The sequence below is a fragment of the Pleurodeles waltl genome, chromosome 7 (assembly GCF_031143425.1).
Source record: "Pleurodeles waltl isolate 20211129_DDA chromosome 7, aPleWal1.hap1.20221129, whole genome shotgun sequence".
Lineage (NCBI taxonomy): Eukaryota > Metazoa > Chordata > Amphibia > Caudata > Salamandridae > Pleurodeles > Pleurodeles waltl.
In genome coordinates, this window is record NC_090446.1 from 638,005,505 (window position 1) to 638,029,997 (window position 24,493).

The window sequence follows — 24,493 nt, forward strand, 5'->3', positions numbered from 1 at the left end:
CGTACTTTCGGGCAGAGGGGCCCCTCCCCCCACCTTTTGCCCCTCATGAAGAGTGTCTGTCAGGCTGAACAAAGGTCAGCCTGACAGACACTCTTCATTTTCAGCTCAGACAGCCAGGAGTGAGACATGCGCGATTTGCGCAGACTCCCGGCTGCCTGAGCTGAACTTTGCTGGGCTGAGGAGGTCACAGCTCCTATGGGCGTGACCTCCTCGGCTCAGCAAAGGTGCCTTGTGGCCCTCCCCTGGGTGACGAGGAAAGCGTCACCCATTGACTTCAACCTGGGCGCTTCAGGTTTAAGCCCTGAAGCACCCAGGGCAAGTGTCAATCAGTGACACTTCGTCACAGAGTGGGGTGGGGTCAGCAGTCTGACTGACCCCATCCCACTCTGTCACGAGGCTGGGATTGCTGCCTTCCCTCATTGGCTGACATAAGTCAGCCAATGAGGAAAGGCAGCAGTCCCAACCCTCCTGGGACCTCGAGGCTGAAAGTGTGTGTGTATGTGTGTGTGTAATGTTTTAAAATAAATGTTTGGCGTGTGGGTGCATGTTTGAATGTTATGAGTGTTGTTAAGGGATGTGCATGCGTGCATGTCTGTGTATGAAAGAATGAGTGTGTGTGGGTCATTACAACCCTGGCGGTCGGTGTTAAAGCGGCGGTAAAACCGCCAACAGGCCTGCGGTTAAAAAAATTGAATCACGACCGTGGCGGAAACCGCCAACATAGACAGCCACTTTAACACTCAGACCGCCACGGCGGTACAAACAAACACCGTGGCGGTAACCACCAACAGACAGGCAGAAGACAAGGTTCCGCCCACTGTATAACAACAGGCCAATCCGCCACCTTTTCCGGGGCGGATTCACCGCAAACAAAAACACGATGGAAACAGGACTTGGAAGGGAAAACGCTCACCTCTACCCAACCCACGAGGAATCAGGACGCCATGGAACCCGAGCTCCAGATACTCCCAGCCTTTATCTTCCTGCTCCTCTACCAGGAACAACAAAGAAAGCGGCGAAGACCACGTGAGTACTGCACCAACGACACAGGGGAGGGGGGAGGGAAAAAAGAGTGACACACACATGCAACACGCAACACGCAACACTCCCACCCCCACCCTCACCCACTACAACACACACACAAGTACATGTAGATACATTACATTTACAACCCCTAACCCCCCTGGAAGAATGAAAGGACAAAAGGAAATGAGTCAAACGTTTGTAATCTATTCAAATACAGTAATCAAAAATATATATATATATTTACACTATAAACAAATATATACACCAGAATACAAGTCCAAGGTATTCCACCATCATAGTCCGTGGACCACTGGGCCCAAAATGCATGGGTGAGGCCCACACTCAATACCCAATCAAAATGGAGAGAACACTGCTGGGGCATCAGATAGAAATACAACATGCACCTCAGGGGGAAGCGAAGGGGGGCACCTCAGCCGGATGAGTGCACGATGCCAGATCCATGAGGGGGCTCCATGCCCACTGCTGTATCCTGGGGAGTGCAAAGCCACAGTCTCACAAGTCTTTACAGTGGGTGGGTTGCCCACTGCTTTATCCTGGGGAGTGCAAAGCCACAGTCTATCAAGTCTTTCCAGTGGGTGGGTTGCCCACTGCTTTATCCTGGGGAGTGCAAAACCACAGTCTCACAAGTCTTTCCACTGGGTGGGTTGCCCACTGCTTTATCCTGGGGAGTGCAAAGCCACAGTCTATCAAGTCTTTTCAGTGGGTGGTTCGCCCACTGCTGCATCCTGGGGAGTGCAAAGCCACAGTCTCACAAGTCTTTACAGTGGGTGGGTTTCCCACTGCTGCATCCTGGGGAGTGCAAAGCCACAGTCTCTCAAGTCGTTCCAGTGGGTGGGTTGTCCACTGCTGCATCCTGGGGAGTGCAAAGCCACAGTCTCACAAGTGGATGCCTTACTCCGCTGGTTCTGGAGGGGGATTTGTGCCCAGAGTGCTTCATCCTGCCAAGGACAGAGGTAGTGGATGTAAATCTCCACTGGTTCTGGAGGGGGGTTTGTGCCCAGAGTGCTTCATCCTGCCAAGGACAGAGGTAGTGGATGCCTTACTCCACTGGTGGTTCTGGAGGGGGCTGTGTGCCCAGAGTGCTTCATCCTGCCAAGGACAGAGGTAGTGGGTGTAAATCTCCACTGGTTCTGGAGGGGGCTTAGTGCCCAGAGTGCTTCATCCTGCCAAGGACTGAGGTAGTGGATGCCTTACTCCACTGGTTCTGGAGGGGGCTTTGTGCCCAGCGTGCTTCACCCTGCCAAGGACAAAGGTAGTGGATGTAAATCTCCACTGGTTCTGGAGGGGGCTTTGTGCCCAGAGTGCTTCATCCTGCCAAGGACAGAGGTAGTGGATGTAAATCTCCACTGGTTCTGGAGTGGGCCTTGTGCCCATAGTGATTCATCCTGCTCGTGGTGGCCTCAGTAGCATCGAAGGCTTTGGCGCTCATTGGCCTGCGGTGCTGGTGGCGGTGGTGTCCTTGGCAGCGGTGCTGGTGGCGGTGGTGTCCTGTTCAGTGGTGCTTGTGGCGGCGGTGTCCTGTTCAGCGGTGCTTGTGGCGGCGGTGTCTTGACAGCGGTGCTTGTGGCGGCGGTGTCCTTGGCAGCGGTGCTGGTGGCGGCAGTGTCCTGTTCAGCGGTGCTGGTGGCAGCAGTGTCCTTGGCAGCGGTGCTGGTGGCAGTCATGTCCGCCGTGCAGGTTTTCACCGACTTGCCTATTTTTCTGTGCCCCTTCCCCACCTTGGATGGTGGCACAGCTGTCTTCACACTCCCAACTGTACCCCTGGGAGAGGCTTTGGTGGTAGATGTTTTGCCTCTCTCCCGCCGGGCACTGGCCAACTTTTTGTGCTTTTGAGGTGGGGGACTGTCCGTGGTCTGGCTCCTTGGCACACTGGCTGCCCTGCTGTTTGGCGCACTCCAGAAGCCGGTTACTACTGGCACCACTGTTCACGCAGATGTTGTGGCTTAGGTGCTGGGTTGGGACCTGGAAAGGCGGGCCCTAGGAGACTGAAGGGGTGGGGGAGGTGAGCGGAAGAGGTCAAGGTTGGACAGGAAAAGTTTTTGGGACACACTGGGACGGGTAGATGGAGGGGGTTTGGGAGTGGAGGAAGAGGTAGTGGTTGTAGGAGGTGTACGTTTGCTGACTTTGGGTGAAGGTGCATGGGCTGGAGGCTGTCGTGAGGTGGATGGCTGTTGGGTGGGTGTGTGGCTGCGTTTGTGTACCTTGGAAGGTGGGCTCACAGACACACTGGGAGAGGACACAGGGGATGTGTGAATGGTAGTGGGGTTGGTGACTGCACGTGAGCGGGGTGCAGTGGTGGGTGTGCTGGTGATGGAGGTAGTGGCTGAAGATGTAGTGCATGCAGGTGTGAGTGGAGACGAGACTGGGAGGGAGGAGGGAGACGAGGTGGAGGGGGACACAGTGGAGGCAGTGGATGTTGGTATGTCTGCATGTGTATGATGCTTGCGTGAGTGCCTGTGGGATGTGTGGTGCTCATGTTTGCCTGAGCTTCCCTTGTGTGTTGACGTGTGTGCATGCTGGTCTGTTGGTGTGCTTGGGATAGGCTGAGGTACAGGGGTTTGGGTCTGGGTGGAGGAAGTTGGAGGGGGGAGGCTAGAGACAGGGACAATGGCTGCCATCAGTGCTGAGGCCAGAGTCTGAAAAGCTCGCTGTTGGGCTGCCTGACCAGAATGAATGCCCTCCAGGTATGCATTGGTCTGTTGCAACTGCCTCTCTACACCCTGGATGGCATTCAAAATGGTAGACTGCCCAACAGTGAGGGACCTGAGGAGGTCAATGGCCTCCTCACTTAGGGCAGCAGGGCTGACTGGGGCAGAGCCTGAGGTGCCTGGGGTGAAGGACATGCCCACCCTCCTGGGTGAGCGACCACGGGGCACACGCTGAGGGGCTGCTGGGAGGACGGTGCAGGTAGGGGGGGTGGCGGCTGTACCTGTAGATGCGGTGGGCACAGAGGGGCCCGTCACCGCAAGGGAGCTCCCATCAGAGGAGGAGTCCGTTTTGCTGGTCTCAGCTCCAGTCCCCGCCGTGGAGCTCCCCTCGCCCTCCGTCCCACTGGTGGCTTCTGACTCCGTTGTGTCGCCCTCTAGGGCCATGTGGGATGCAGCTCCCTCCTGCTCCGGTGGCACTGCTCCTCCGCCTGATGATGCTAATGCACACAAGAACAGGGAGACCACAAAAAGTGGGGGGGGAGACAGAAGAAAGACATGTTGAGTGCATCCAATACCGCTACAGTTGGCGGACACTACAGACACAGAAGCCCCCTGCACTACGCTGTGCACTTAGAGTTCCCTAATTAATCACAGGGACATAGGTTACAAGGCCTATGCCCGATTGCTGCACACATGGAAGTCACAGGAGCCTGACTAGGTGTAGTTGGCTGTGAACACAGGTGGGGTGGGGTGCCACAGGGCCTGCCTTAAGAAGGGACCTTGCCTACTAAACTCGCCCTGGCCTAGGGGAACCCACAGCCTACCTCCCCCACCCAGACACCTACAATGCGCGCTGAATCAGCAGAATGAGAGTGTACTCACCCCCTTGTGGCTGCTGTGATGCCCTCAAGCGCCCATCCAACTCCGGATACGCCACCGCCAGGATCCGGAACTCCCATGTTGGGAGGCCATCCCCAGCTGGGCCTCCGCCATCTTCTTGCTCCAGCGGCGAATGTCCTCCCATCTTTTACGGCAGTGGGTGCTCCGTCTGTGGTGGACCCCCAGGGTCCAGACTTCCTTGGCGATGGCACACCAAATATCCTTCTTCTGGTGGGCGCTGACCTACAGGGGTAGTACAGGGGAAAAGGAGAAGATATAACCGTCTGCACCATCACAGTCATTGGCCCGCATCCCTACCCTTGCCATGACACACATGCACTCACCGTCGTATCATGCACGCCTCATTCTCCCCCCCCATCTTTCATCAACACCACTCTACACAGGCATTGCCCAATCGGCATGCTCACAGTGTACTTACCTCTTACCTGTTTGTCTGGAGGACCGTAGAGTAGCGTGTACTGGGGGAGGACCCCATCCACTAGTTTCTCCAACTCCTCCATGCTGAAGGTAGGGGCCCTTTCCCCAGACACATGAGCCATTGTCTCTTCCAGACTGAGGTCACAGCAGCACTTGCAGTGTAGGTCCTCTCCTGTCGAAGATCAGGTATCAAGTGATTGAACAGAGAGAAAATGGCTGTGACGTCCGCGGCGGTGCGTACCATAACCGCCGGCGTACATCGTCATTGGCTCCTGGAACCCATAGGGTCCAATGTTAACCAATGCAGGATTGCGCTTACCGCGACGGTGTACAACGCCAGCGCAGTTACCTCATATCCCCTTGTCCCACATTACAGGTCAGGCAGCCGCCAATTCAGGGGGCCACATGGCATTAATTTTGACTGCGTCACACATATCTAGGCCTTGCTTAAAAACTAATACAGCCATATATCGATTTTCAAACATTTTGCTATAAAGTTGTGTTTACGTACCTCAGTGTTGATTGACTCTCTGCTCGCTGTTCTCCTCCATAGAGCACGTCCGCTGGGGTAGGTGAGGAGATGGCGGCATCCTCTGGTGTACAGACCGCTGGTGGACCTTTCGACAATGGAGGAGCGACATGTAATTGTCACATACAGACTTGATCGTACCACAATCCTGGAACTGTGTGCCCGGTTGGAGCCAGACCTGATGTCAGCTATCCGCCATCCCACAGGAATCCCCCCTCTAGTGCAGGTCCTGTCAGTACTCCATTTCCTAGCAAGTGGGTCTTTTCAAACAACAGTGGCCATTGCATCAGGGATGTCCCAGCCTATGTTCTCCAACGTGTTGTCCAGAGTGCTGTCTGCCCTGCTGAAACACATGCGCAGCTACATCGTTTTCCCTCAGGTGGAGGATTTGCCTACAGTGAAAGGTGACTTCTATGCCCTGGGACATATCCCCAACATCATAGGTGCCATTGATGGGACACATGTGGCTTTGGTCCCCCCGCAGGAGTGAACAAGTGTACAGGAACTGGAAGAGTTACCATTCTATGAATGTGCTGATGGTGTGTTTGGCCGACCAGTACATCTCCCATGTAAATGCCAAGTTTCCTGGCTCAGTGCATGACGCTTACATTCTGTGGAATAGCAGCATCCCTTATGTGATGGGGCAACTCCAGAGGCACTGTGTGTGGCTATTAGGTGAGGATATGGACCCAATACAGTGTGACTAGGTGTCTGGGTCTCGGGATGTCCCTAAGAGTTAGTGTGTGTCTAATAGTTGTCCTTCGCCATTTGCAGGTGACTCTGGTTACCCCCAACCTGTCATGGCTACTGACCCCAGTGAGGAATCCCAGGACAAGGGCAGAGGAACGCTACAATGAGGCCCATGAGTGAACTAGGAGGATTATAGAGAGGGCCTTAGGCCTCCTGAAGGCCAGGTTCCGGTGCCTCCATAAGACAGGTGGTTCCCTATTCTACTCACCAAAGAAGGTGTGCCAGATCATTGCGGCCTGCTGTATGCTTCACAACTTGGCTTTGCGACGACAGGTGCCTTTTCTGCAGGAGGATGGTCCAGATGGAGGTGTTGTGGCAGCTGTGGAGCCTGTGGACAGTGAAGACGAGGAAGCAGAAGAAGAGGACATGGACAACAGGAACACGGTGATCCAGCAATACTTCCAGTGAGACACAGGTAAGAAGACAACACTGCCTGCTACATCTGATTTAATTTGTCTACCTCTCATCTGTCTGTCATTTTCACCCAGTGTATGGACACTGAGTTGTCACTTTCCCTTTCGATTTCACAGATGTGGGTCCCACTGTGTGACCTCTGCTTTGTTTCCGCATGGACTAGAGCTGTGTGACATAGGTATGTTGACATTACATTGGATATAGCATTTTTCCACAGTTATTGCAAATACACATTTTCAAAAGCACAGACTGACTCCAGATAGTTTTGTGATTTAACGGTGTTTATTTAAGTGCTAAATAGTGGAGGGGGTTGTAAAATGTCCATGGCTGAGTCCAGTCTATTAGTCTCACAGCTGCATTGTCCAAAGGGGCATAGGAAGTGGAGCTAGGGCAGTTTAAGTATGGATAGGATGACAAACTGGGACAGAAGGATGACAATCAGGGTGGTCTCATTTCTTGGCTGGGGTCTTGGCATTGTTCTCTGTCTTTGTCCTGGATCTCAGGGACCGCTTGCAGGGTGGTTCTCCATCTGCAGGGGGTGGGGTGCTGGTGTCGTGGTCCTGTGGCGGTGCCTCCTGTCCACTAGTGCCGGCAGAGGTGGTGGGCAGTTCATCGTCCAGGCTAGTGTCAGGGGCCCCTTGTTGTGCCACAGTGTCCCTCCTGGTGTTGACGAGTTCCTTCAGCACCCCTACAATGGCGTCCAGGGTGGAATTGATGGATTTGAGTTTCTCACTGAACCCCAAATACTGTTCCTCCTGCAGCCGCTGGGTCTCCTGAAACTTGGCCAGTACCGTTGCCATCGTCTCCTGGGAATGGTGGTAGGCTCCCATGATGTTGGAGAGGGCCTCGTGGACAGTGGGTTCCCTGGGCCTGTCCTCCCCCTGTCGCACAGCAGCCCTCCCAGTTCCCCTGTGTTCCTGGGCCTCTGTCCCCTGAACTGTGTGCCCACTGCCACTGCCCCCAGGTCCCTGGTGTTTTTGGGGTGGTGGGTTAGGTTGGGTTCCCTGTAGTGGTGGACACACTGCTGCTTGACGTGTCCTGGGGACAGAGGGATGGGCCCGCTGGGTGGGTGCAGTGCTGGTGTTTCCAGAGGGGGGAAGCTCTGTAGTGGCCTGTGCCAGTGTGAGGGGAACCGACTGTCCTGAGGTCCCAGATGGGCCGGGCTGGTCATCTTGATCCAGTTGGACAGAGCTGCTGTCATCACTGTGGGCCTCTTCTGTGGGTGGAGTGGAGATGTCTGGACCCTCCTGTCTGGTGACATTGGGTAGGGGGCCTGCAGGGGTGAAAAGGCATGATTATTGCATCTGTGTGTGCCATGGTGTGCAATGGGTGGGTCACCCTGTACCCCAGTGCTTCCAATCTTGTGTGGGACCTTCTGTGATTATGGTTTAGGGGGGTGTATGGGTATGTGCAGTGGACATGCTTTGGTGATGGGTGTCCATGCTTTGGTGTTGCATGCAGGGCTTGGGTTTGGGATGTGTGGTTTGTGATAGTGGGACATATGTGAGGAGTTGGAGTGATGGGGGTGAGGGCGAGGGTGGGGATATGTGATAGCATGCAGGTAGGGTGGGGGATATGGTAGTTACAGGTTTGACTTACCAGTGTCCATTCCTCCAGCTACTCCTGCGAGGCCCTCAGGATGCAGTATAGCCAAGACCTGCTCCTCCCATGTTGTTAGTTCTGGGGGAGGAGGTGGGGGTCCGCCGCCAGTCCTCTGAACCGCAATCTGGTGTCTTGAGACCACGGCACGCACCTTCCCCTGTAGGTCGTTCCACCTCTTTCTGATGTCATCCCTAGTTCTTGGGTGCTGTCCCACATCGTTGACCCTGTCCACGACTCTCCGCCATAGCTCCATCTTCCTAGCAATGGACGTCTGCTGCACCTGTGATCCGAATAGCTGTGGCCCTACCCGGATGATTTCCTCCACCATGACCCTGAGCTCCTCCTCAGAAAACCTGGGGTGTCTTTGCGTTCCATGGGGTGGTGTGGGTGATGTGTGGGATGGTGTGTGTTGTGATGTGTGGGGTGATATTTCGAGGTGTGTTGTGTGAGGTGCATGGATGTTGTGTGAGTGATGGTGTTGAGTGCCTGTGGATGCTAGTGTTGATTCTGGTGGTGTGTCTCTCTGGCCTTATGTCGCAATTGTTCTCATAGGGGTTTGTGGCTGATGTGGGTGTGTGTTTTATATTGTATTGGGTGTGTGGGAGTGGTGTGTGTATGTGTATCAGGTGTGTGTATTTCGATTTGTCCAATGTGGTAGTGTTTTGTAAATGTGTGTGTATTTTGAGCGCAGCGGTGTGTACCACCAATGGAATACCGCGGTTGAAAGACCGCTGCATGGATTCGTGGGTCATGATAGTGTGGGCGTATCCCTGTTGGCATGACGGTGTCGGTTTTGTTATCGCCAGTTTATCTCTGACCTTTGGTGTGGCGGACTTCTGTGGGTGTCTAGATTTTGGCGGATTCCGAGCTGTGGGTCATAATAGCTGTGGAGGAATTCCACGGCCACGGCGGTGTGTTGGCGGTCTTCTGCACGGCGGTAAGCGGCTTTTACCGCCAATGTTGTGATGACCCCCTGTGTGTGTGTGTATGCTTCCCGCCTGCCCCCCTCCCTCCTAAAGCTGCCGGCCGCCACTGGCCAGTGGCATGGGGTACGCAGAGTCTTGTTTCACTGCTAGATGTGGCATGTATTGTTCAGAGTGTGCCCAGTAATGTGCGTGTTCTGCCAGCCCACACAAATAGTAAAGGTAGAAATCTGGGGTGTTAAAGCTGCCTTGTGCAAAGGGAAGTGCTTGGTGCCTCCAGGCAATCCGTGGTTGTTTCCCAGCCCAGGTCAATGTTGGTAACAGGGATTGTAATGCCTTGAAAAAGGCTTGCATGAGGGGGTTTGGCATGTTTACAAATAAGTATAGGAATTGGGGCAATATATTCATTTTTATCACTGCTATCCGATCTGCCAGTGATAGCTGAAGACGAGACCAGCGCTGTATAAGATCTTCAACTGGGTAATTGCTGTGTCATAATTTTATCGGGTCACCAGCTCGGAATCCCTGTGCACCCAGACACCCTAATATCTTTTTGGGTACTTACACTACTGCAGAGTGTACTCTATGAGAAACCTCTCTGTACTTTTTGCGGTAACACATGTTTTCTCCTAGTCAGTAGTCAAGCCTGACTCCCATTCAAACGCAACATATTCTCGTATAAGAGCAACTAGATGAGTTCCGGGGTCCTGCACATGAGCACCATATTGTACCCATAAAGTGATATGGCCAGTGGGCTCTGTTTAAATCTAAGGGACGCTGCAGCATGTCGCTGCCTAATGAAGCAGGCCAATGGCTCCACGGCTAGTCCAAATAGTATTGGTGATAGGAGACCCCTACACACCGTAAAGGTGTCAGAGACCACATCGCTGACACGGATCCTAGCTACCGGCTCAGTGTACAGCAGCCAGATCAATTTTATATATCCCATCCTCTCTAGAATGGTGAACACGTAAGGCCAGGTAACAGAGTCAAATGCATTGGCAGCGTCCAGTAGGACTACCGCTGCCTTCATGGAGGGATCTAAATTTTGTGACAGGGCGAAGAGCGTACGCAGATTTTGGTTCGTACGTCGAAAGGGGACAAATCCTGCCTCACTCCGCAGGACCATGTTGGGCATCAAAGAAAATAACCTTGCAACTACTAGATTGGCCAGAATTTTAGTGTCTGTATTAATGATGAATGAACCTATATGATTCGCAGTGCTCTGGCAGCGTATCAGGCTTCAGGAATGTGACAACAAGCACCTCTCTCTGGGTTGGAGTTAGGCAATGTGGCATGTAAACATCCTCAAATAGTTGCAGGAGATAAGGGGCTAATAGGTCTGCATATTCTTTGTAAAACTCACCTGGTAGGCCATCTAACCCACGGGATTTACCATTTGGTAATTCTTTGATGGCTTCATTTGTTTAATCAATTGTGAATGGCTGACTTAGATATTCCTTTTGCCCCACCAAAAGCCATGCTAGTACAATATCATCCAGATGTTTGTTTACATCCGCTGCGTTGCCGTCTCCCTGGGCCCATATAGTGCAGCATAAAATCATCAAGAGAATTGTTATAGGATGGATCTAGTGTCATAACATGTCTCGCCATCTGATTTAACTACCTGCTCCACATGAGTTGGGGCGTTATTGGTTTTAAGATTATTGGCCAAAGTACTCCCGGGCCTACCTCTCTCTCCATATGCGTGAGCAACGTGCCTCCTTGACCGGTGTTGTATCTCACTTTCAGCTGCCTCATTATATTCAGTCAACTGTTCCTGGATATGTGCTAGTGTGTCAGGGGATGGTTTGGCTACGTCATCCTGCTCCAGCTCCTATAAAGTATTTTCAATAGTTCGCAACCTGGATCGAATATCTTTCAGTATACCCGCCTGTGCCCATATGCAGACCCCACTTATAGTGACTTTGATCCCTTCCCAGAGTACACCATCACTCACCACTGAGTCTTTATTAAGTAGAAAGTACTCCATTCTGGCCTCCCTGACCATCCCTCGGACCCCATGAGCTAGTAAGGCCACATGGGGCAGCCTCCAGCAGGACATGTGTGGGAATGTGCAGTGACATATACACTGGTGAGTGATCTGACAGGGTGAAGACAGTGGGGAAGATAGCGCACCTCTCCCATCCATCCCTGCATGTCCATGGTAAGTAGCCAGTAATCTATCCGGGACTATAAGCCATGGACTCAGGACACACTGGTACCCTCCCCAACTCCCACAGCTGGCAGACATCTATGCCTCCATACTCCAATATGTATTCTCTCATAATATTGGCAGTTCGCTTATCCTATCTGCTGGATGTCGCTGACATGTCTAATTCTGGATCCAGGCACAGATTGAAATCCCCTTCCCACAGCAACAGTATAGTTGGCAGCACATGCAATCGAATCCAGATGTGCAGGATAAACCAAGGGTCGTCTGTTTTTGGGGCCATATGTATTGAGCATAGTGGCCATGGTACCACACAGCTTGACCTGCACCAGAACATAGCATCCCTGCTCATCTCTCTCTGAAAGCATTGGCTCAAATTGCACCCCCTTCTTAATTAACATAATAACCCCTCAGGCATATGTAGGGTATGATGAGGCTATGCTGAACCCAGCCCACGTCACAGCCACCACGTCTGCAGCATTAGGATGTGCTCCTAATGACCTATGGGCCTGGTCAACAATCAACATATTGGAAAACTGTTCAGCCCCAAATACATCACTAAGATTTCCATTTTCCCGTATTAGTAGATTTGAATATTATCTCTACAGGATCTCGCTTCAAGATCTTCATTCTTCGCTTGAATAATGGCTATCACCTTCTCCATGTTCAGACATGTTTCCCTAGTGCTCCGTAGCGTATCTTCAGTGGGGGATATTCGTTGTCCTGCCTCTGTTATGCCTGTCTCATGTCAATCGAGTTTGGTTGCCATTTGATCCATGCGTACATTGAGTGTATCTATTTTGCTGTTGATCGATTGCAGACTACGTTGCATTGCAAGCAGTGTGGCTTCCAATGATCTGCTTTCTCTTGCTGGGTTATCTTGTTCCCCTCTTGGTGACACTTCTCGTGTGGGCCTGTTGGTGCATTTGGCTTTAAAAGTGAGCGGCGACTGTTGGTTGTCCACCTTCTTCATTGTAACTTAATGGTTGTGTCAGCACCTATGCTGCACTATGCCTCCAGGCAGGTGCTATGAACATCGTCTAACATTAGCCCTCCTCAAACCAGGTCGATTCCCTCAGTAGGTGTAGACAAATGGGGAATTCAGTATTTGAATTTGATGGTTCAGTGGGACTGCCTGTCCAGTGACTCCCCCTCTGCACCCCTCTTGCGCTGCTCTTGTACCTGCTAAGATGGGTTTATGTTGCAGCTGCCCTCACATCACATCTCTGCTCTGCTCATTCCAGTCATGTAAATAATAAATGGTGTGTTGCATGCAGGGCCTCTGCCCACCCACAGTTCAATCGAGCACCGTAGGATTCACACTGTCAGGGGGTCAAATACGAAGTGTGATGGCCCAGCTATGGTGTTTCTTGCGCAGGTGAGGTTCCAGTTGTCTTGTACCTCCCCCCCCCCGCTGCTCTCCTCCAGTAACTCGCAATGTCCAAATAGTGGGGCCCCCCGCTTCAGCCACAGCCACAGCCCCCTGCTCCAGTTTGTTTCAATTCCCAACTCAGGCTTCTCAACCACAAGGCAGTGTCAAACATTCTGTGCATGTCGGGCTGCCTGTATTCCCAGAGCCCCTTTCTGAGCTGCCTCAGCGCCTGCCAGCCACTCCACGGGGACCCGATGTAGGAGGCTGGCCTGGTTTGTAGTGGGTACCTTGGGTACTTACACCTTACACCAGGTCCAGTTATCCCTTATTAGTGAAATGTAGTAGTGTTCTAGCAGCTTAGGCTGATAGAGGTAACTATAGCAGAGCAGCTTAGGCTGAATTAGGAGACATGCAAAGCTCCTGCAATACCACTTATAGTCACGCAGTACTTATACACAAGTAAAGACAATACTCAGTGTAACCAAAAATAAAGGTAGTTTATTTGGGTGACACAGTACCAAAAATATCTTAGAGGCAATACTCCTTCTGGACGTAAGTATTATACACAATATATACACTAGACACCAAAATGTGGTAAGTACTTAGGCATAGGATAGTGCAAACAATAGGAAATGCTATAGAATGCAATGGTAGAAATTGGTCTAGGGGCAACACAAACCATATACAGAGAAAGTGGAATGCGAATCACAAATTCCCCACTAGACAAGTGTAGTGTGTGCAGAATCACTGGTAGAGTAAGAATACAGTAAAGGTAAGTAAATTACACCACCCCAGAGCCTGGAAAAGCAGGAGTAAAGTACTGCAAGTTTCCTTAGGACACAAATTAAGTCGTGATTAGAGTTATTGCAAGAACCAACCAAATCTGCAAACAACAAATGGTGGATTCCTGGATTTGAAGACATGCAGAGGAAGTCCAGAAGTCCAAAGAAGTTCCAGGAAGGACAGGAGCCCCTGCCAACCCAGAAGAGGGTGCAAAAGAAGAGTCCCCGGTCGGACGAAGACTGCAGAAATGCACCCTAGGAAGATGTCAGCGGGTTCCTGCGTGATGCACTGGATGTCCCATGGAGTGAAGTTGGATGCAGGTGAGTTTTCGCGCTGGATTCCTCCAACAAGCCTTGGTTCCGGCAAAGTAGCTTTTTGCATCAAGTAGGCACTATCTGGACCCAGGAGGGACCTGGGGCCTCAACTCTCTCAGCACTTCAGAGAGCCCTTAGAGCACCAGATAGCACCCACGGAGTCCCAGGACACGGGGACAAAGGAGGTGCAAAATGCAGTTGGTGCAGCTCTACAAAGGAAGGTCCCACACCACCGGAGAATAACTCAGCGAACTGAGCGTCGCAGGATAGAGTGTGGGGAACATGGGCAGGCTGTGCATGAAGGAATTTTGCAAATAGTGCACAGAGGCCTCAGGAGGTGAAGAAGATGCGGTGCACAGGGGTACTGTCGTTCTCGGGGAAGGCAAGGTCTTACCTCCTCCAAATTGGGACATCAGGACCTCAGGAAAGTCTGTGTCGATAGGGTCCATGCTCTGTGTTCCAAGGAGCACACTCGTCGCCAGGAGAGGAGTCCAAGAGAACCGGTCATCGACTTAGAAGGTGCCTGCTTCAGCAGGGGTGATTCGATCACCCCACAGGAGATTTCTTCGGTCCTTCTGGTGCAGGGTGAAGACAGGGAGTCCTCAGTGCGTGCACACCGTGGAAACTGTTGCAGTTGCTAGCTGGAGCTGAAGTTGCAGAAGAAAAGTATCCCTTCTGGATACTTTGTTGCTGTTACAGCGGTTCCTTGAGCAGGCTGTGGTTGATCCGAGATCAGAGGATGAAGTAGTAGTTGCAGAGTATTCCTGCTGGAAACTTGCGAGTGGAATCTGAAGAGAACCCACAGGAGAGACCCTAAATAGCCCTGAGAGGAGGATCAGCTACCTTAGTAGGTATGGACCTATCAGGAGGGGTCTCTGACCTCACCTGCTGGCCTCCAGAGAGCCCCCACACCTTGCAAAGCAAGATGTCTGAAGTCTGGGACACACTGGAGGAGCTCTGGGCACCACCCCTAGGGTGGTGATGGACAGGGGAGTGGTCACTCCCCTTTCCTTTGTCCAGTTTAATGCCAGAGCAGGGAAAAGGGGTCCCTGAACCGGTGTAGACTGGTTTATGCAAGGAGGGCACCATCTGTGCCCTTCAAAGCATTTCAAGAGGCTGGGGGAGGCTACCCCTTCCCAGCCTGTAACACCTATTTCCAAAGGGAGAGGGTGTAACATCCTGCTCCCAAAGAAAATGCTTTGTTCTGCCTTCCTGGGACTGAGCTGCTCAGACTCCAGGAGGGCAGAACCCTGTCTGTGAGGTGGCAGCAGCTGTAGCTGCATTACAAGCCTCAGAAAGCTGGTTTGGGCAGTACTGGGGTCCGTGGTGGAGCCCCCAGGATGCATGGAATTGGCTCCCCAATGCCAGATTTGGAATGGGGGACAATTCCATGATCTTAGACACCTTACATGGCCATATTCGGGGTTACCATTATGAAGCTACATATAGGTATTAACCTACATGTAGTGCACATGTGTAATGGCGTCCTGCACTCACAAAGTTCCAGGAATTGGCCCTGAACTATGTGGGGGCACCTTTGCTAGAGCAAGGGTGCCCTCACACTTAGTAACTTTGGACCTAGCCTTCATTGAATGAACATTAGACATATAGGTGACTTATAAGTTACTTAAGTGCAGTGAAAATGGGTGTGAAATAATGTGTGCACTATTTCACACAGGCTGCAATGGCAGGCCTGTGGAAGGGTTTGTCTGAGCTCCTCATATGTGGCTGCAGCCCATAATGATCTCCTGGAACCCCAATGCCCTGGGTACCTAGGTACCATATACTAGGGACTTATAAAGGGGCTCCAGTGTGGCAATTGAAACTGGTAAATTAAGTCACTAGCTTATAGTGACAAATGTAAAAGCAGAGAGAGCATACGCACTGAGGTTCTGATTAGCAGAGCCTCAGTGACACAGTTAAGCACTATACAGACACACACATTAGGCCATAAACTATGAGCACTGGGGTCCTGACCAGCAGGATCCCAGTGAGACAGGCAAAAACCTACTGACATACAGGCATAAATGGGGGTAACATGCCAAGAAAGATGGTACTTTCCCACACAACCCCCCCCCCCCCCAAACGAGGGACAATAAGGCTAACCTTGCCCAGATGAGTCTTCATTGTCTAAGTGGAAATATCTGGAGAGTCCTTCTGCATTGGAGTGGGTACTCCCAGGTCTATGTTCCACTGTAAAGTTCATCCCCTGAGGGAAATGAACCACCTCAACAATTTAGGGTTTTCACCTTTCATTTGTTTAAGTCATAATAGAGGTTTGTGGTCTGTTTGAACAATGAAGTGAGTCCCAAACAAATAGGATCTCAGCTTCTTCAAGGCCCAGAGCACAGCAAAGGCCTCCCTCTATGTGGCAGACCAACGCTTTTCTCTAGGGGTCAACCTCCTGCTGATAAAAGCAACAGGTTGATCCTGGCCCTTTGAGTTAAGTTGTGATAGTACAGTCCCTACCCCTAATTCAGAAGCATCTGTTTGGACAATTAATTTTTGGGAGTAGTTTGGGTTCTTCAAGACAGGTGCAGAGCACATTGCCTGCTTAAGCTCCTCAAAAGCTTTCTGATAGCTAGCTGTCCACAATACCCTTTAGGGAATTTTCTTACTGGTGGGGTCATTAGAGGGGCATCAATGGAGCCATAGTTCTTAATGAACCACCTGTGATACCCAGTGAGACCTAAGAAGGCTCTGACCTGGGTCTGTGTACTAGGGGGAGTCCAGTCCATAATGGTCTGAATCTTCCCCTGTAGTGGTTCAATCTGTTCTCCACCTACCAGGTGGCCCCGATAAACCATTTACCCCTGCCCTATCTGGCACTTTGAAGCCTTGATAGTTAGGCCTGCCTTTTGCAGGGCCTCCACAACTTTCCAGAGGTGGACCAGATGCTCATCCCAGGTGGAGCTAAATAAAGCAATATCATCTAAGTATACTGCACTGAAAGCTTCCAAACCTTGGAGGACTGTATTCACCAGCCTCTGAAAAGTGGCAGGTGCATTTTCCAAACCAAAGGGCATATCAGTGAATTGATAATGTCCCCCTGTGGTTGAAAATTCAGTTTTTGGTTTAGCATCCTCTGCCAATTTGATCTGCCATTACGCTGCAGTCAAATCAAAGGTGCTTAGATACTTGGCAGATGCCAGTGTATCTATTAGCTCATCTGCCCTGGGTATAGGGGGAGCATCAATTTTGGTTACAGTAAGACCCCTATAGTCCAGACAAAACTGCATTTCTCTCTTCCCATCTTTGCTATGCGGTTGGGGGACAAGCACCACTGGGCTGGCCCAGGGGCTATCAGAAGCCAAGTGTCAATTGTATGTTCACACCAAGTAGTTGTTCCAGGTGTGATTCAGAAGAGTTCAGAAAACTGTCCTAGGAGATTTTTACAGTCTTCCTTCTGCTCAGCAGTGAGACAGTCTGCAAAAACCACTCCTTCCACTAAGCCATCAGCTTCCGTGTTGGAGAAGTGGTCAGGGATAGGGTCACTCTATTCCTCCTGCCCCTCATTTATGGCCACGAGCAGGGTGAAGTCATCCCTGTCATAGTAAGATTTCAGGCGACTGACATGAAGCCCCCTAAGGGGGCTTCTAGCAGTGCCCAGGTCCACCAGGTAGGTGACCTCGCCTTTCTTTTCCAGAATGAGATGGGGTCCACTCCAATTCTCATGGAGTGCTCTTGGGGCCACAGGCTCTAATACCCACACCTTCTGTCCTGGGTGGTACTCTGTCAGGGCAGCCTTCTGGTCATGCCATTGCTTTTTGAGCTCTTGGCTGGCCTGAAGGTCCTTAGTGGCCTTTTTCATGTACTTAGCCATTCTAGATCTTAGGCCAAGTACATAGTCCACAATGTCTTGCTTTGGAGGTTTTAAAGGTTGTTCCCAACCTTCCGTAACAAGAGCAAGGGCCACCCTAACAGGGTGACCAAATAGGAGTTCAAAGGGGCTGTAGCCCACTCCTTTTTGGGGTACCTCCCTGTAGGCGAAAAGGAGGCATGGCAAGAGGACATCCCATCTCCTTCTGAGTTTTTCAGAGAGTCCCATGATCATGCCTTTGAGAGTTTTGTTAAACCACTCAACCAATGCATTAGTTTGTGGATGATAAGGGGTGGTGAACTTGTAGGTAACACCACACTCTTTCCACATTGCCTTGAGGTATGCAGACATGAAGTTACTACATCTGTCTGATACAACTTCCTTAGGGAAACCCACCCTGGAAAAGATTCCCAGGAGGGCTTTTGCCACTACAGGTGATGTAGTGGTCCTTAAGGGGATAACTTCTGGATACCTTGTGGCATGGTCCACCACCACAAGGATGAATCTATTGCCAGAAGCTGTTGGAGGGTCAAGGGGGCCAACAATATCAATCCCTACCCTTTCAAAGGGCACCCCAACCACTGGCAGTGGGATTGAGGGGACCTTTGGTGTGCCACCAGTCTTGCCACTGGCTTGGCAGGTGACACAGGAGCGACAAAACTCCTTTGTGTCTTCTGACATATGGGGCCAGTGAAAATGTGGAACAAGTCTGTCACATGTTTTACTCTGGCCTAAATGCCCAGCCAAGGGAATGTCATGAGCAAGAGTTAGGAGGAATTCCCTGTACTGAAGGGGGGTGACCAGTCTCCTGGTGGCACCAGGTTTAGGGTCCCTTGCTTCAGTATAGAGGAGATTATTCCCCCAGTAAACTCTGTGCCTGTCATTGACATTCCCATTCTGCTGTTTGACAGCTTGCTGTCTGAGAACCTCCAATGTTGGACAGGTTTGCTGTGCCACACTCAGCTCTTCCCTGGCAGCCCCCCCTGCATCCAAAAGCTCATCTGTATCAGCTGCCAGCTCCTCTGGTGTAGGGTCTGCACAGGGAGAGAATTCCTCTTCCTCAAAAAGGGAATCATCTGTGGAGGGAAGGATAGTGGACAAGTGTTTGCCCTTCTGACCCCTAGTTTTTGGGAGCACTTGGTCCATTATTCCTGGATTCAAGTTTCCATATCCTCTTTGCTTCTTGGCCTGAGCCCTGGTAAGAGCACATATATGCCTTGGAATGCCCAGCATTGCTGCATGGGCCTCCAACTCCACTTCAACCCAAGCTGAAGTCTCCAAATCATTGCCTAGCAGACATTCTAAAGGTAGATCAGTGTCTACCACAACTTTCTTTGGACCAGTAACCCCCCCACCCCCCCTCAGTTGAGATTTACAACAGCCATGGGGTGGCTAACAGTGCTGCTATGGGCGTCTGTCACTTGGTATTGATGACCAAGTAGGTGCTGCTCAGGGGCAACCAGTTTTTCCATCATCATTGTGACACTGGCACCTGTGTCCCCGTAGTCCTCAACCTGAACACCATTAATCAGGGGTAGCTGCTTGTACTTATCCATATTAAGGGGACAAGGAACTAAAATGGTGAGGTCAATGCCACAATCGGAGACTAAAACAACCTCAGTGATCTCCCTAAACTAGACCAACCCTAACTACATTGTCAATGGTGAGCCCAGCTACACCCTTTGATTAGCTATTAGTAGTGTTCTTCCCACCACCACTACTATTACTAAGGGCACTAGTGGTTGCAGTAGCGGTTGTGGTGGTGGGGGGTTTGGTGTTTCTTTTTGGACAATGAGGATCAGTTGCCAATGACCTTTGGCTTTACACAGATAACACCACGGTTTCTTATTATAGTGGGAAGATGATTTGGACCCACCACCTCCAGAGGATTTTTGTGGGCCTGGTGAAGACTCTGATGGTTTTTTATCTTTGTCCTCACCCTTGTCATGTGACTTACCATCCTTCTTCTTGCTGTCCTTGTCACCCACTGTATGAACATTTCTGTTCACCCTAGTTCTGACCCATTTGTCTGCCTTCTTTACCCATTCGTGGGGAGAGGTCAGATCTGAATCCAAAAGATACTGATGCAACAAGTCAGACACACAATTATTCAATATATGCTCTCTCGATATTAAGCTATACAGTTTTTCATAGTCAGTCACCTCACTGCCGTTTAACCAACCTTCTAGGGCCTTCACTGAACAGTCTACAAAGTCTGTCCAATCCTGTGATGACTCCTTTCTGGTATCTCTGAAATGTATCCTGTATTGTTCAGTGGATAAGCCCAGACCATATGAGTGCACTTGTAAGAATTTGGTAATTATCTGCATCATCCTCTCTAACAATAAGGAGTCTGTCTCTTCCCTTGCCAGGGAAGGATAGCCACAGGATAGCAATCCATTGAACATGAGAGACCCTCTGAACTTTTCAGGCTCTCTCAAGTGCAGCAAACCACTTAATTGTGTTTTCTCCATCCTTGTAAGGAGAGACAACTTTATGCAAATTCCTAGAGTCAAATGAGGGTTCTCTAATATTTTAATGTCTGAAACTGCTGCTGCCACCATGGGGAACTAACCCCAAACCCTGCCTTTCCTTTTCCACAGCCAGGGATTCCATGTCTAAGGCCAACTGTTGCTGCAATACCCTCAGTCTGGCCTCCTCTAACCTCAGCTTTCTGAGTTCCCTATCTAGGGACTGGTCCTCTGGGTTAGATGTGTGGGATACCTCTGAAACAGAGGTAAAATGGGAAAGTGCAGAGGCTGATCTTTCTCTAACTGGAGTCACTCTAGTGACCTGGCCTCTAGGGGTGAAGGGAGCCCTACTAGTGTGTGAACCCTTCCCACTTACCAGTGATACTAGGGGCCTGTTAACAGAAAGATCAGTGGAAGGGCCCTCCCCAGGATTGTCAGTTTGCTCCTCTGAGCCTTCCTGGTTGGAATCATCCTCTACCTCTTCCTCTGTCTGATCAGGACCAGTGTTGAGTCCCTGGTCGTCTTGGAGGAGAAGATTTAAGAGGAATTCCTTATTGGGGTACTTCCCAAAACCCAAACTTCTTCAAATACAAAGACCCCTCAAACGTTTAAAGTTAAGATTTTCATATGTTGTTTTCACAACTCTAGGGGTAGCTTCTACAGAAGACATATTGAAAGAGAAAAAGTTTGGGAAAGTGAGTAGAAAGTTAGTAGAATAACAGAGCTAACTTTTTAGAGAAAAGAAGAAAACTTTTCAGAACTTTGTAAAACGTTTGCAAAGTTTAAATAACTTTTTAGAAAGTTAGAGAATTACTTTTAGGTATATACTATCTATGCTCTAAGTATAGGAGCAAGCCTTTCTTGTGAAAAGCACCAGCAACAAAAGTGGTAAAGCAATTGCAAGTACTTATCCCACTGCTGCACCACCAATGTAGGAGGCTGGCTGGTTTGTATTGGGCACCTTGGGTACTTACACCTTACACCAGGTTCAGTTATCCCTTATTAGTGAAATGTAGTAGTATTCTAGCAGCTTAGGCTGATAGAGGTAGCTATAGCAGAGCAGCTTAGGCTGAACTAGGAGACATGCAAAACTCCTGCAATACCACTTATAGTCACACAGTACTTATACACAAGTAAAGGCAATACTCAGTGTTACCAAAAATAAAGGTAGTTTATTTGGGTGACACAGTACCAAAAATATCTTAGAGGCAATACTCCTTCTAGAGGTAAGTATTATACACAATATATACACTAGACACCAAAATAAGGGAAGCAATTAGGCATAGGATAGTGCAAACAATAGGAAATGCTATAGAATGCAATGGGAGAAAATAGGTCTAGGGGCAACACAAACCATATACTAAGAATGCGGAATGCTAATCACAAATTTCCCCCTAGACAAGTCTAGTGTGTGTCGAATCCCTGGGAGAGTAAGAACACAATAAAGGTAAGTAAATCAAACCACTATGCTGGCAGTCCCAGCGATAGAGCCATAGCTAGATGCTTTTCCGAATTTGTGTTGACTAAATTGTTTTGCATGAAGCCCAGACATGCTATTCTAATCAGAAGGTTAGCTAGGAGACCCACAGAAGATGTTTGTTAATTATTAACAAACAGTTGATGTTGTTTCTTTGCTGAATCTAAATGTATGCTATTTCTATTGTGCAGTTATTCTTGCTATTGATTTGTACTGTAACTCTAGAATATGTAGCGATCCATGCTTTGGTCAAATTGAGATTATTTAGAAGATTTGGTCAACCAGTGTTGTTTCTGTATGTATATCATCTGATTTTGAGACTAAAGTTACGAGAGTTTTGAGAACATGAGAATACCAGGAATAAAAATTCACCTTAGGGAATTAATCCAGTGGATTCAAAGATGGGTAGCATTAGACAAATGGGAAGCCAGAAGGGTGAAGAAAAGAGACAAAAAGAAAGGGATTAAATTGTGCAGCAGGTTGAGGACCCAGTGAAAATCCTACCAATGAGAAAGATTCCAGGAGGGAATTTTGTCCATGTCCCTTGAAGCAGAAGTGACATTCTGTCATTTACAAATGATTACCCCAGGTTAAGAGAGAAGCCTGTAGAATGGTACCAACAGACAGACAGGTTTATGAAACTCACAAAATGCATGTGGGAGGATTTGAACACCCTGTTAGAGATAGTAGTCCCAGCAGATTTATGGGTTGAATGCAAGAGGAGCATAGATTGGCCGACGAGAGAACCTCAGAGAGATCCAGCAACAGGCGCGCCATCTCCCGACGTAATGAAATATTACTATAAGGTGAATTAATTTTTAAAAACTAGAATTTCGCCCAAGAATATTGACTGCCAGAGAATAGACAGGACAGCCCAGCAAGTGAAAGAGTCAATACATGCATATTACGAGAGATTGCTGCAGGCGTTCAAACATAACATTGGTACAGAAATGATTGAGCCGAAAGACATGATTAATTTTGTGTTTAGATTTGTTGAAGGATTGAGACGTGAAATTAGTCAGATTATTAAGAGTCATTTGATTTGCTGGCAAGCAAAGCTGATTGATGATGTATTGCAGTTTGCAAAGTACTGCAGTGACAAGATTAAGTTGAAACAGAGAAAGTTAAAAGAAAAGGCAATAGTGATGCAGATTAAAGAGGCACAAACAGGAATGCAGGGAAGTTTTTTGCGACAACAGCATCATGGGAACGTGGTGTTTCATAATCATGGAATAATTGGAAATGTGAACCGTAGTCCTGATTTGACTAATGTAGTGGTTCAGAATGATGTACAGGGAATGAAGAGATTGTTGCCATGTCACGCTTGCGGAGGGCTCGGACATTGGAAACAGTAGTGTCCAATGTTAGTACAGGAAGGTGTTGTTCAGCAAACGAGTGATATCAATTATTTTCAAAACATGAGGACCGAGAATGAGAGGTCATAATCCAAATTTTCAAAGCAATGTGAATCAGATGCAAGGTTTTCAGCCCATTCAACAGGTACAAATGCCATGTTTTGCAGAGGCCCCAGTCACAGCCAATGCAACTGCAAGTTCAAATGGTACTGTGACAGCAAATTCAAATACCTCAAGCCCCAATGGAGCAGCAGCATGTGATGCTTCCTCAGCAGGTCACAGGTCAAAGGTTTAATCAGAGTAATAAAAGAGTGCACCATTTCCTGTTACACAGTGAGAATGAAATATATGATGATTGGTTGAGTGAGAGTTCAGATGAAGAAGAATGTGTGCTTGCATCTTCCCTAGAAGTAGATCAGAAAGGTCCATATGTAAAGGGAAAAGTAATAAGTCACAAAGTTTCATTCTTGGTTGACACAGGAGCTACACGCTCTACAGTAAGAACTGCAGAAGTTTCAAACTTGCCCCTTTCAGGGAAAACAGTCCAGATTGTAGGAGTCGCAAATCAGTATTTGACCAACCCAAACACAGAACCAGTTCAGGTAAAAATTGGCAACTTTAATGGATTACACAAATTCATAGTTTGTGACTCGAGTCCGGTATGCTTACTAGGAAGGGACTTGTTGTGCAAAACGAGATGCTCAATTACATGCTCAAATGATGGAATTGAAATTCAGACAAACAGATGATGAAAATGACCCGACTCCAGAGACAGATTGTGACACAGTAAATGAGTAGTACTCTTTGATTAGCTTCTTTCCGGTTTTCACAGTGAGAGATCTTTCCTATGACTTACAGGGAACAGTTCAAATGAAAGTGTGGGGCATGGTCTGGCCATGAGTAAGTATATCCTCCGGACTGCAGAGCTCCGCGCACCGGATTGTGCCGGGGGAGGACGGAGGGGCCGCTGATCGCCAGGAGTGTTCCCCTCTCCTCCCGCTTCCCTCCCCAAACGGACAGAGAAAGTCTCCGGGCCTGCTTGCCGCCTATGGAGGGCGGGGGGGGCGACGGAGCATTGCCACCCTCTGCCCCGCGGTAAACCGCGGGCTAGATTTCGCCTTCACCAGGAAAGCGAGTGTCATCCAGAAGCCTGCTGGTGTAGCTCGCGCACGGCCGCGGGGCTAGCAGGCTGTGCCCGCCCTTCCACCTAGGCTACCAGATGGCCCCGCAAGAAACAGGCTGTGGCGTCCATCATCCTTGTTCAGATGGCAGCTGGAGGCTGCTGCAGAATGGCCATGCCGCCCCCCCCCCCCCCCCCCCCCGGAAGCAGAATATCAGCTCAACCATGGACGGCCGCAACACAAAGACCCTCAGACGACAGCCTGAGCTGCGGGACGTTGTGAGCCCCAAACCCACTAGTGGAGGTATTCCCCTCCAGCACACAACCTTTACCGCACCCCACCCAAATAGTCTGTACCCTCTGGCCTGTCGTCCCAGG